General features: G+C 39.9%; 1 protein-coding gene across 7 annotated transcripts in view; it reads right to left on the bottom strand.

Annotated features, from left to right (window-relative positions):
* The window catches only part of ZNF148 (zinc finger protein 148), a 148,297-nt gene that overhangs the window by 18,136 nt on the left and 119,814 nt on the right, over window positions 1–10,347 (bottom strand). The window lies entirely within an intron of this gene.

Raw genomic sequence — 10,347 nt, 5'->3', positions numbered from 1 at the left:
CAGACTCCCTCTTTGTATGAATTCTTACTCAAAATATGGGTAAATATTAGGGAATTTCATCTCTCTAGTTTTGCAAACCAGAGGCCCACAACTTTTCAACCCCCTCCATATTCGACTGGTTAACACATTACTGACCTACTGATTCTACCTACTAAGTACCTGTCAAATCTGCCCACTTCTTTCCATTACTTCCCACTGTCATCACCCAAGTCCGAGATACTCTCACCTTCTGGCCTGGACTGCTATATAATATCCTCCTAACAGTAGGCTCTTTGTGATTCACTCTCGTTTCTTTCCAATTCCACATCACAGCTAGATTTTAATAAGTAAATGTGATCACGTATAAAGTCTACAGTTTCTAGGATCAACACACACATACACGCGCGGCACTCCGTTACCATCTGGTCATATCTGATCTTTCTTTACAATACTCCTCTTCACCTTCCAAGCTCTAGTCAAAGCCTTCTTTCAATTCCTAGTACTGTCATGCTTTTTCTCCCCGCAGGATCATTTTCTCTTATAATTCCTCCTCCAAACCAGTTCTTCATCATGATAGTGAATCTAAAGTGCTTTACACTCAAGAAATAGCACCTAGTGTTCTTAGTAATCAGAATGAAAATGGCAATCATTTTAATAATGAAGTCTTCATAAAATCTAGGTCAAAATACTTATATTATTTAGATATTATGACATCAAGTATAATAATACAAAATAAAATAATATTTAGGTATTATGATATCTCTGACTATGTTCACACGGCCTAGTAATACATACTTGGTAACAGAAGGGATTTTCTATCTTTAATAAGTCATAAAAGCAGAGAAAATAAAATTTACAAGTATAGAACATATTATACTAATCAAAAAAGATTATTCATTACTATGAGAACCACTATAAGTACTTAAGATTATAGATTCTAGAACCAGACTAACTGGATTTTAGTGCTAGTCTCAGCATTTCTTATCTGTGAGACACTGAGCATGTTATTTAACTCTTCTTGATATTCTCATCTGTAAAGTGAAAATATTAATAAAACACATATTGGAGCCAAATGTTAAATGAGATAACCTGTGTGAGTAACTAGTCTTTGCATAAGAAAAACCTAGCAAATTTTAATACCTCAACAAATATGAGCTATTAAAAACACAACTTAAGAGGCTGATGTAAATGATTATCACTATATTAACATATTGATTAAGTTAAAACCCAGTGACTGGGCTACATATCCTAAATGAAAATGTCCCTAAGCTAGACAGACAATTCAGGAAAACAGGAAACAAGGAGGATTACTGAAATAATTATATAGAAACATAATCACACTCCCAGTAACTTGCTTAAAACTTCAGAGCATATAAGAAATAAAAAGGTCACTTACTGCATGATTAAATTTATCTAACATTCTCAAAATGGCACATAACTATAAAGATGGAAAACACATTAGTGTTTGTCAGGAGTTAATTATGGAGGAGAGGGAGTGAGAGAAGTCATATGACTATAAACAGATAGTACAAGGAAACTTTCTATAATAAGACGAAGGTACCAGTAAAATTTAAAAACAAACAGACAAACAAATATACAGAAACAAGAATATCCTTGGCATATAGGAGGTCAGAAAGTTCATTTATCAGCCTAAGAAGAACCCATATACTATGCAGGAAACTATATATGTGTGTGTGTGTGTATATGTATATGTACATATGTATTTATTTATTTTCTTGGTAATGCTGCATGGCATAAATGGGATCTTAGTTCCCCAACTAGGGACTGAACCCATGCCCACTGCATTAGAAGCCTGGAGTCAACGACTGGACTGCCAGGGAAGTCTCAGGAACTATACTGTATAGGATATCAACTGAGACGAAAACCACAACCAATTGTATGTTATTAAATAAAAACTGTGAAATTGCCACAGTAACATGAAGCAATGTCAGTTAAACTGATACCCAAAAGGGCTTAAGTTAACTAGTAACAGTATTAACGTTTGTGGGTAGCAAATTTTTTAAACCCCACTTTTCAATAATTATAGAACAGTTTCGGGGAGAAATTTCAATGCCTGCCTTTTCAACTTTAGAAAGAAACTCTGGCAATGTTTCCCTTTTTAAAATAACACACTGGGGTCACCATATCCCCCCACAAAAGAAAACGAGGAAAGAATTGTTTCATTTTTTCCTGGGCTTCTTTTCTTTGGTAGAGCTATGAAATTATACCTTTATAGCGTAATTTTTTTAATGCTCTAGTTTCCTTAGAATTAAACAGCAAATGACAGGTGGTAAACTATGTTTTAGGTTACCTTAGATAAGATTTTAGATTCCTTTTTTGAGACAAACAACACTAAAAAATTATCAATTACCTCTATCTACTAAGAGCAACATCCCTGATGCACTATACAAATTTTTTAAAAATTGAAAGTTGCTCTAGGGACCATTTGAAGAAAACAAAATCAAAACAACAAATACTGTCCTAAACTTATTCTGAAAATAAGTGAACATCATTTAAATATGGCAATTTCCACAGTTCATTTTTCTGTCAGCCAATATATATGGTTATATATTAGTACAACTAGTACTAATATATAAGCATATTAACGGTGAGTAATTGATGTTCCAATGAAGGCACCTAAAAAGACTTAAAGTAATCTTAATTAATGATAAAGAAAAGGAAAGATATAAGCATCTGAATGCAGAGTTCCAAAGAATAGCAAGGAGAGATAAGAAAGTCCTCCTCAGTGATCAACACAGGGAAATAGAGGATAACAACAGAATGAAAAGACTAGAGATCTCGTCAAGAAAATTAGAGATACCAAGGAAATATTTCATGCAAAGATGGGCTCGATAACAGACAGAAATTGTATCGACCTAACAGAAACAGAAGATATTAAGAAGAGGTGGCAAGAATACACAGAAGAACTGTACAAAAAAGAGCTTCACGACCCAGATAATCACGATGGTGTGATCACTCAACTAGAGCCAGACATCCTGGAATGTGAAGTCAAGTGGGCCTTAAGAAGCATCACTACTAACAAAGCTAGTGGAGGTGATGGAATTCCAGTTGAGCTATTTCAAATCCTGAAAGAGGATGCTACGAAAGTACTGCACTCAATATGCCAGCAAATTTGGAAAACTGAGCAGTAGCCACAGGACTGAAAGAGGTCAGTTTTCATTTCAATCCCAAAGAAAGGCAATGCCAAAGAATGCTCAAACTACTGCACAATTACACTCATCTCACATGCTAGTCAAGTAGTGCTCAAGATTCTCCAAGCCAGGCTTCAGCAATGAGTGAACCGTGAACTTCCAGATGTTCAAGCTGGTTTTAGAAAAGGCAGAGGAACCAGAGATCAAAATGCCAACATCCGCTGGATCATCAAAAAAGCAAGAGAGTTCCAGAAAAACATCTATATCTGCTTGATTGACTATGCCAAAGCCTTTGACTGTGTGGATCACAATCAACTGTGGAAAATTCTGAAAGAGATGGGAATACCAGACCACCTGACCTGCCTCTTGAGAAACCTGTATGCAGATCAGGAAGCAACAGTTAGAACTGGACATGGAATAGACTGGTTCCAAACAGGAAAAGGAGTACATCAAGGCTGGATATTGTCACCCTGTTTATTTAATTTATATGCAGAGTACATCATGAGAAACGCTGGGCTGGATGAAGCACAAGCTGGAATCAAGATTGCCAGGAGATATATCAATCACCTCAGATATGCAGATGACACCACCCTTATGGCAGAAAGTGAAGAGGAAATAAAAAGCCTCTTGATGAAAGTGAAAGAGGAGAGTTAAAAAGTTGGCTTAAAGCTCAACATTCAGAACACTAAGATCATGGCAACTGGTCCCATCACTTCATGGGAAATAGATGGGGAAACAGTGTCAGACTTTATTTTTCTGGGCTCCAAAATCACTGCAGATGGTGCCTGCAGCCATGAATTAAAAGATGCTTACTCCAGAGGAACCAGAGATCAACTTGCCAACATCCACTGAATCATGGAAAAAGCAAGAGAGTTCCAGAAAAACATTTAATTCTGCTTTATTGACTATGCCAAAGCCTTTGACTGTGTGGATCACAATCAACTGTGGAAAGTTCTGAAAGAGATGGGAATACCAGACCACCTAACCTGCCTCTTGAGAAATCTGTATGCAGGTCAGGAAGCAACAGTTAGAACTGGACATGGAACAATAGACTGGTTACAAATAGGAAAAGAGGTACGTCAAGGCTGTATATTGTCACCCTGCTTATTTAACTTATATGCAGAGTACATCATGAAAAATGCTGGACTGGAAGAAACACAAGCTGGAATCAAGATTGCCGGGAGAAATATTAATCACCTCAGATATGCAGATGACACCACCCTTATGGCAGAAAGTGAAGAGGAACTAAAAAGCCTCTTGATGAAAGTGAAAGAGGAGAGTGAAAAAGTTGCCTTAAAGCTCAACATTCAGAAAACGAAGATCATGGCATCCAGTCCCATCACTTCATGGGAAATAGATGGGGAAACAGTAGAAACAGTGTCAGACTTTATTTTTGGGGGCTCCAAAATCACTGCAGGTGGAGACTGCAGCCATGAAATTAAAAGACACTTACTCCTTGGAAGAAAAGTTATGACCAACCTAGATAGTATATTCAAAAGCAGAGACATTACTTTGCCAACTAAGGTCAGCCTAGTCAAGGCTATGGTTTTTCCTGTGGTCATGTATGGATGTGAGAGTTGGACTGTGAGGAAGGCTGAGCGCCGAAGAATTGATGCGTCTGAACTGTGGTGTTGGAGAAGACTCTTGAGGGTCCCTGGGACTGCAAGGAGATCCAACCAGTCCATTCTGAAGGAGATCAACCCTGGGATTTCTTTGGAAGCAATGATGCTAAAGCTGAAGCTCCAGTACTTTGGACACCTCATGTGAAGAGTTGACTCATTGGAAAAGACTCTGATGCTGGGAGAGATTGGGGGCAGGAAGAGAAGAGGACAACCCAGGATGAGATGGCTGGATGGCATCACGGAATCGATGGACATGAGTCTGAATGAACTCTGGGAGATGGTGATGGACAGGGAGGCCTGGCCTGCTGCGATTCATGGGGTCGCAGAGTCGGACACGACTGAGCGACTGAACTGAACTACTCCTTGGAAGGAAAGTTATGGCCACCCTAGATAGAATATTAAAAAGCAGAGACATTACTTTGCCAACAAAGGTCCATCTAGTCGAGGCTATGGTTTTTCCAGTGGTCATGTATGGATGTGAGAGTTGGACTGTGAAGAAAGCTGAGCGCCCAAGAATCGATGCTTTTGAACTGTGGTGTTGGAGAAGATTCTTGAGAGTCCCTTGGACTGCAAGGAGATCCAACCAGTCCATCCTAAAGGAGATCAGTTCTGGGTATTCGTTGGAAGGACTGATGCTGAAGCTGGAACTCCAATACTTTGGCCACCTCATGCGAAGAGTTGATTCACTGGAAAAGACCCTGAGGCTGGCAAGGATTGGGGGCTGGAGGAGAAGGGGACGACAGAGGATGAGATGGCTGGATGTCATCAGTGACTCGATGGACGTGAGTTTGAGTGAACTCTGGGAGTTGGTGATGGACAAGGAGTCCTGGCGTGCTGCAATTCATGGGGTCGCAAAGAGTCGGGCACAACTGAGCGACTGAACTGAACTGAACCATGCAAATGTGGCATATGCTGTGTTGTTCATCACTCTGTCGTGTCCAACGCTTTGCGACCCCATGGACTGCAGCAGGCCAGGCTTCCCTATCTTTCATCATCTTCCAGAGCTTGCATATGTAGCTTTTTATTTATTTAAAAAACTAATCAGACTATCACACAAGTCTATCCACAGATGTGGTTAAACATTTTTTTAATTAGTAAAATGGCTGGATATATATCCTCACTAAAAAGAAATTTAAGTTAGACTCTCAAAATGTAAAACAGATTTAAAATAGCAGTGAGCTAACATTATCCTGATTTACAGACCTTTTAAATTAGTCCATCTATTTTTGAACTTAATATAAATCCCTAATTTCCAGCTATTTTTTCAAAAAAGTGTTCTAGAATAAAAGTTCAACAGTTAAGACAACAGTAAGAACAATAGGGGGTTATCAAATCAATAGACTCTATCAGTTCAGTTCAGTCGCTCAGTTGTGTCCGACTCCTTGCGACCCCATACTGCAGCACGCCAGGCCACCCTGTCCATCACCAACTCCTGGAATCCACCCAAAGCCATGTCCATTGAGTCGGTGATGCCATCCGGCCATCTCATTCTCTGTCGTCCCTTTCTCCTGCCCTCAATCTTTCCCAGCATCAGGGTCTTTTCAAATGAGTCAGCTTCAGCATCAGTCCTACCAATGAACACCCAGGACTGATCTCCTTTAGGATAGACTGGTTGGATCTCCTTGCAGTCCAAGGGACTCTCAAGACTCTTCTCCAACACCACAGTTCAAAAGCATCAATTCTTCGGCACTCTGCTTTCTTTATAGTCCAATACTCACATCCATACATGACCATAGGAAAAACCACAGCCTTGACTAGACGGATCTTTGTTGACAAAGTAATGTCTCTGCTTTTTAATATGCCTTCTAGGTTGGTCATAACTTTCCTTCCAAGGAGCAAGCGTCTTTTAATTTCATGGCTGCAGTCACCATCTGCAGTGATTTTGGAGTCCAGAAAAGTAAAGTCTGACACTGTTTCCCAATCTATTTGCCATGAAGTGATGGGACCCGACGCCATGAAATTAGTTTTCTGAATGTTGAGCTTTAAGCCAACTTTTTCACTCTCCTCTTTCACTTGTCATCAAGAGGCTCTTTAGTCCTTCTTTGCTTTCTGCCATAGGGTGGTGTCATCTGCATATCTGAGGTGATTGATATTTCTCCCGGCAATCTTGATTCCAGCTTGTGCTTCATCCAGCCCAGCGTTTCTCATGATGTACTCTGTATATAAGTTAAATAAGCAGGGTGACAATATCCAGCCTTGATGTACTCCTTTTCCTATTTGGAACCAGTCTGTTGTTCCATGTCCAGTTCTAACTGTTGCTTCCTGATCTGCATACAGGTTTCTCAAGAGGCAGGTCAGGTGGTCTGGTATTCCCATCTCTTTCAGAATTTTCCAGAGTCTATTGTGATCCACACAGTCAAAGGCTTTGGCATAGTTAATAAAGCAGAAATAGATGTTTTTCTGGAACTCTCTTGCTTTTTCGATGATCCAGCAGATGTTGGCAATTTGATCTCTAGTTCCTCTGCCTTTTCTAAAACCAGCTTGAACATCTGGAAGTTCACGGTTCACTCATTGCTGAAGCCAGGCTTGGAGAATTTTGAGCACTACTTGACTAGCGTGTGAGATGAGTGCAATTGTGTGGTAGTTTGAGCATTCTTTGGTACTGGAATGAAAACTGACCTTTTCCAGTCCTGTGGCTACTGCTCAGTTTTCCAAATTTGCTGGCATATTGAATGGAGCACTTTCACAGCATCCTCTTTTAGGATTTGAAATAGCTCAAGTGGCATTCCATCACCTCCACTAGCTTTGTTAGTAGTGATGCTTCTTAAGGCCCACTTGACCTCACATTCCAAGATGTCTGGCTCTAGGTGAGTGATCACACCATCATGATTATCTGGGTCATGAAGCTCTTTTTTGTACAGTTCTTCTGTGTATTCTTGCCACCTCTTCTTAATATCTTCTGCTTCTGTTAGGTCCATACCATTTCTGTCCTTTATCGAGCCCATCTTTGCATGAAATGTCTGACAGTATGTGGTCCACTGGAGAAAGGAATGGCAAACCACTTCAGTATTCTTGCCTTGAGAACCCCATGAATAGTATCAAAAGGCAAAAAGATAGGACACTGAAAGATGAACTGCCCAGGTCAGTAGGTGCCCAATATGCTACTGGAGATCAGTGGAGAAATAACTTCAGAAAGAAAGGAGAGATGGAGCCAAAACAAAAACAAGACCCAGTTGTGGATGGGACTGGTTTAAGCAAGGTTCGATGCTGTATAGAGCAATACTGCATAGGAACGTGGAATGTTAGGTCCATGAATCAAGGCAAATTGGAAGTGGTCAAACAGGAGATGACTAGAGTGAATGTCGACATTCTAGGAATCAGAGAACTAAGATGGGATGGAATGGGTGAATTTAACTCAGATGACCATTGTATCTACTACTGTGGGCAGGAATCCCTTAGAAGAAATGGAGTAGCCATCAGAGTCAACAAGAGTCCAAAATGCAGTACCTGGATGTAATCTCAAAAACGACAGAATGATCTCTGTTCATTTCCAAGGCAAACCATTCAATATCACAGTAATCCAAGTCTATGCCCTGACCAGTAACACTGAAGACGCTGAAGTTGAACAGTTCTAGGAAGACCTACAAGACCTTCTAGAACTAACACCAAAAAAGATGTCCTTTAATGCAAAAGTAGGAAGTCAAGAAACACCTGGAGTAACAGGCAAATTTGGCCTTGGAGTACACAATGGAGCAGGGCAAAGGCTAATAGAGTTCTGCCAAGAGAACGCACTGGTCATAGCAAACACCCTCTTCCAACAACACAAAAGACAACTCTACACATGGACATCACCAGATGGTCAACACTGAAATCAGACTGATTATATTCTTTACAGCCAAAGATGGAGAAGCTCTACACAGTCAGCAAAAACAAGACTGGGAGCTGAATGTGGCTCAGATCATTAACTTATTGCCAAATTCAGACTGTAATTGAAGAAAGTAAAGAAAACCACTAGACAATTCAGGTATGACTTAAATCAAATCCCTTATGACTATACAGTGGAAGCGAGAAATAGATTTAAAGGACTCGATCTGATAGAGTGCCTGATGAACTATGGCCGAAGGTTTGTGACATTGTACAGGAGACAGGAATCAAGACCATCCTCCAGAAAAAGAAATGCAAAAAAGCAAAACGGCTGTCTGAGGATGCCTTACAAATAGCTGTGAAAAGAAGGGAAGCGAAAAGCAAAGGAGAAAAGGAAAGATATACCCATTTGAATGCAGAGTTCCAAAGAATAGCAAGGCGAGATAAGAAAGCCTTCCTCAGGGATCAATGCAAAGAAATAGAGGAAAACAATAGAATGGGAAAGACTAGAGATCTCTTCGAGAAAATCAGAGATACCAAGGGAACATTTCATGCAAAGATGGCCTCAATAAAGGACAAAAAGTTAGTGACCTAACAGAAGCAGAAGATATTAAGAAGAGGTGGCAAGAATACATAGAATAGACTCTATACTGAATCCCTTATACCCCATCCCGTAAAAGAAAGAAACTCATCATCAGTTTATTTTCTTTCTTATCTGTGCCACTGTCTTCATGTAAGACTGCACAAATACATATTAGCTTTCATTCTTGCTTTATTTTTTTAATTAACTAGGATATCAAAGAGTGAAGGGCCATTCTCTCAACAAATACTCTGTTCATCAATAAAATCCTTCTCATCAGAGCTAATCAAGATCCTTTAACTGTCTACCTATCCTTAACACTGTCTCTATTGTTCTGCCACAATACTGTGATTTGCCTTTTTATATTAACTACAACCTACACTTTTACTTCACATACAAAATGTTTGATAAGTACAGTGTATTAATAGATGCTTTAATTTGAACAAGGAACATAACAGAGCTTTCACGCAAAGAATCCAGGTAGTCTGACTCAATCAGTGACAATTTCAATAGTTACCTTTTCTGAATTCAGCTGTCAGTTAAGTAGCTAAAGAGAAGGAACAAGCACTACAGGTTCCAGGGACATGGTATGAAGTGGTCTGCTCCAAGCACTCTATTTTTCAAAGTGCCATCTTGCAGGTGAAATCGCATTCCAACCTAGAATATGTGCCTTATTTATGTCATTATTTTAACATTTTATAGAGCACCTACTAAGCACCAAACACATGCTGGGCACTCTTACATTTAAATCAACTCTGTTCTTGTCAAGTAAATTATCCTCATTTGGCAAGGCTAGGAAACTTCTGCCCAAAGTTAGGGTAATAATGAACACTGGTGGCTTAATTTTAGCATCAAATTCATGCACCTTGTTATCTCAGAGCAATCCCAAACTGTAGATCAATAAGTACATCAGGTAATCCGGGCTTTCATCAATTCATTTAGGAAGTAAAGCGTCCACCCGCAACGCGGGAGACCCAGGTTCGATCCCTGGGTTGGGCAGATCCCCTGGAGAAAGAAATGGCAACCCACTCCAGTATTCTTGCCTGGAGAATCCCATGGACAGAGGACCCTGATAGGCTACAGTCCATGGGGTCACAAAGAGTTGGACACGACTGAGCGACTTCACTTTAGTACTTCTGTTGGGAAATATCCATGAAAATGATAGAAGTGTATCGGTTGAAACCTGTCTGCTTCCTTTTTTACACTATCT

This window comes from Oryx dammah, unplaced genomic scaffold, assembly GCF_014754425.2.
Source record: "Oryx dammah isolate SB20612 unplaced genomic scaffold, SCBI_Odam_1.1 HiC_scaffold_2, whole genome shotgun sequence".
NCBI lineage: Eukaryota > Metazoa > Chordata > Mammalia > Artiodactyla > Bovidae > Oryx > Oryx dammah.
The sequence above is the reverse complement of the archived record's forward strand: the minus strand, read 5'-3'. Positions and strand labels throughout refer to the sequence as shown.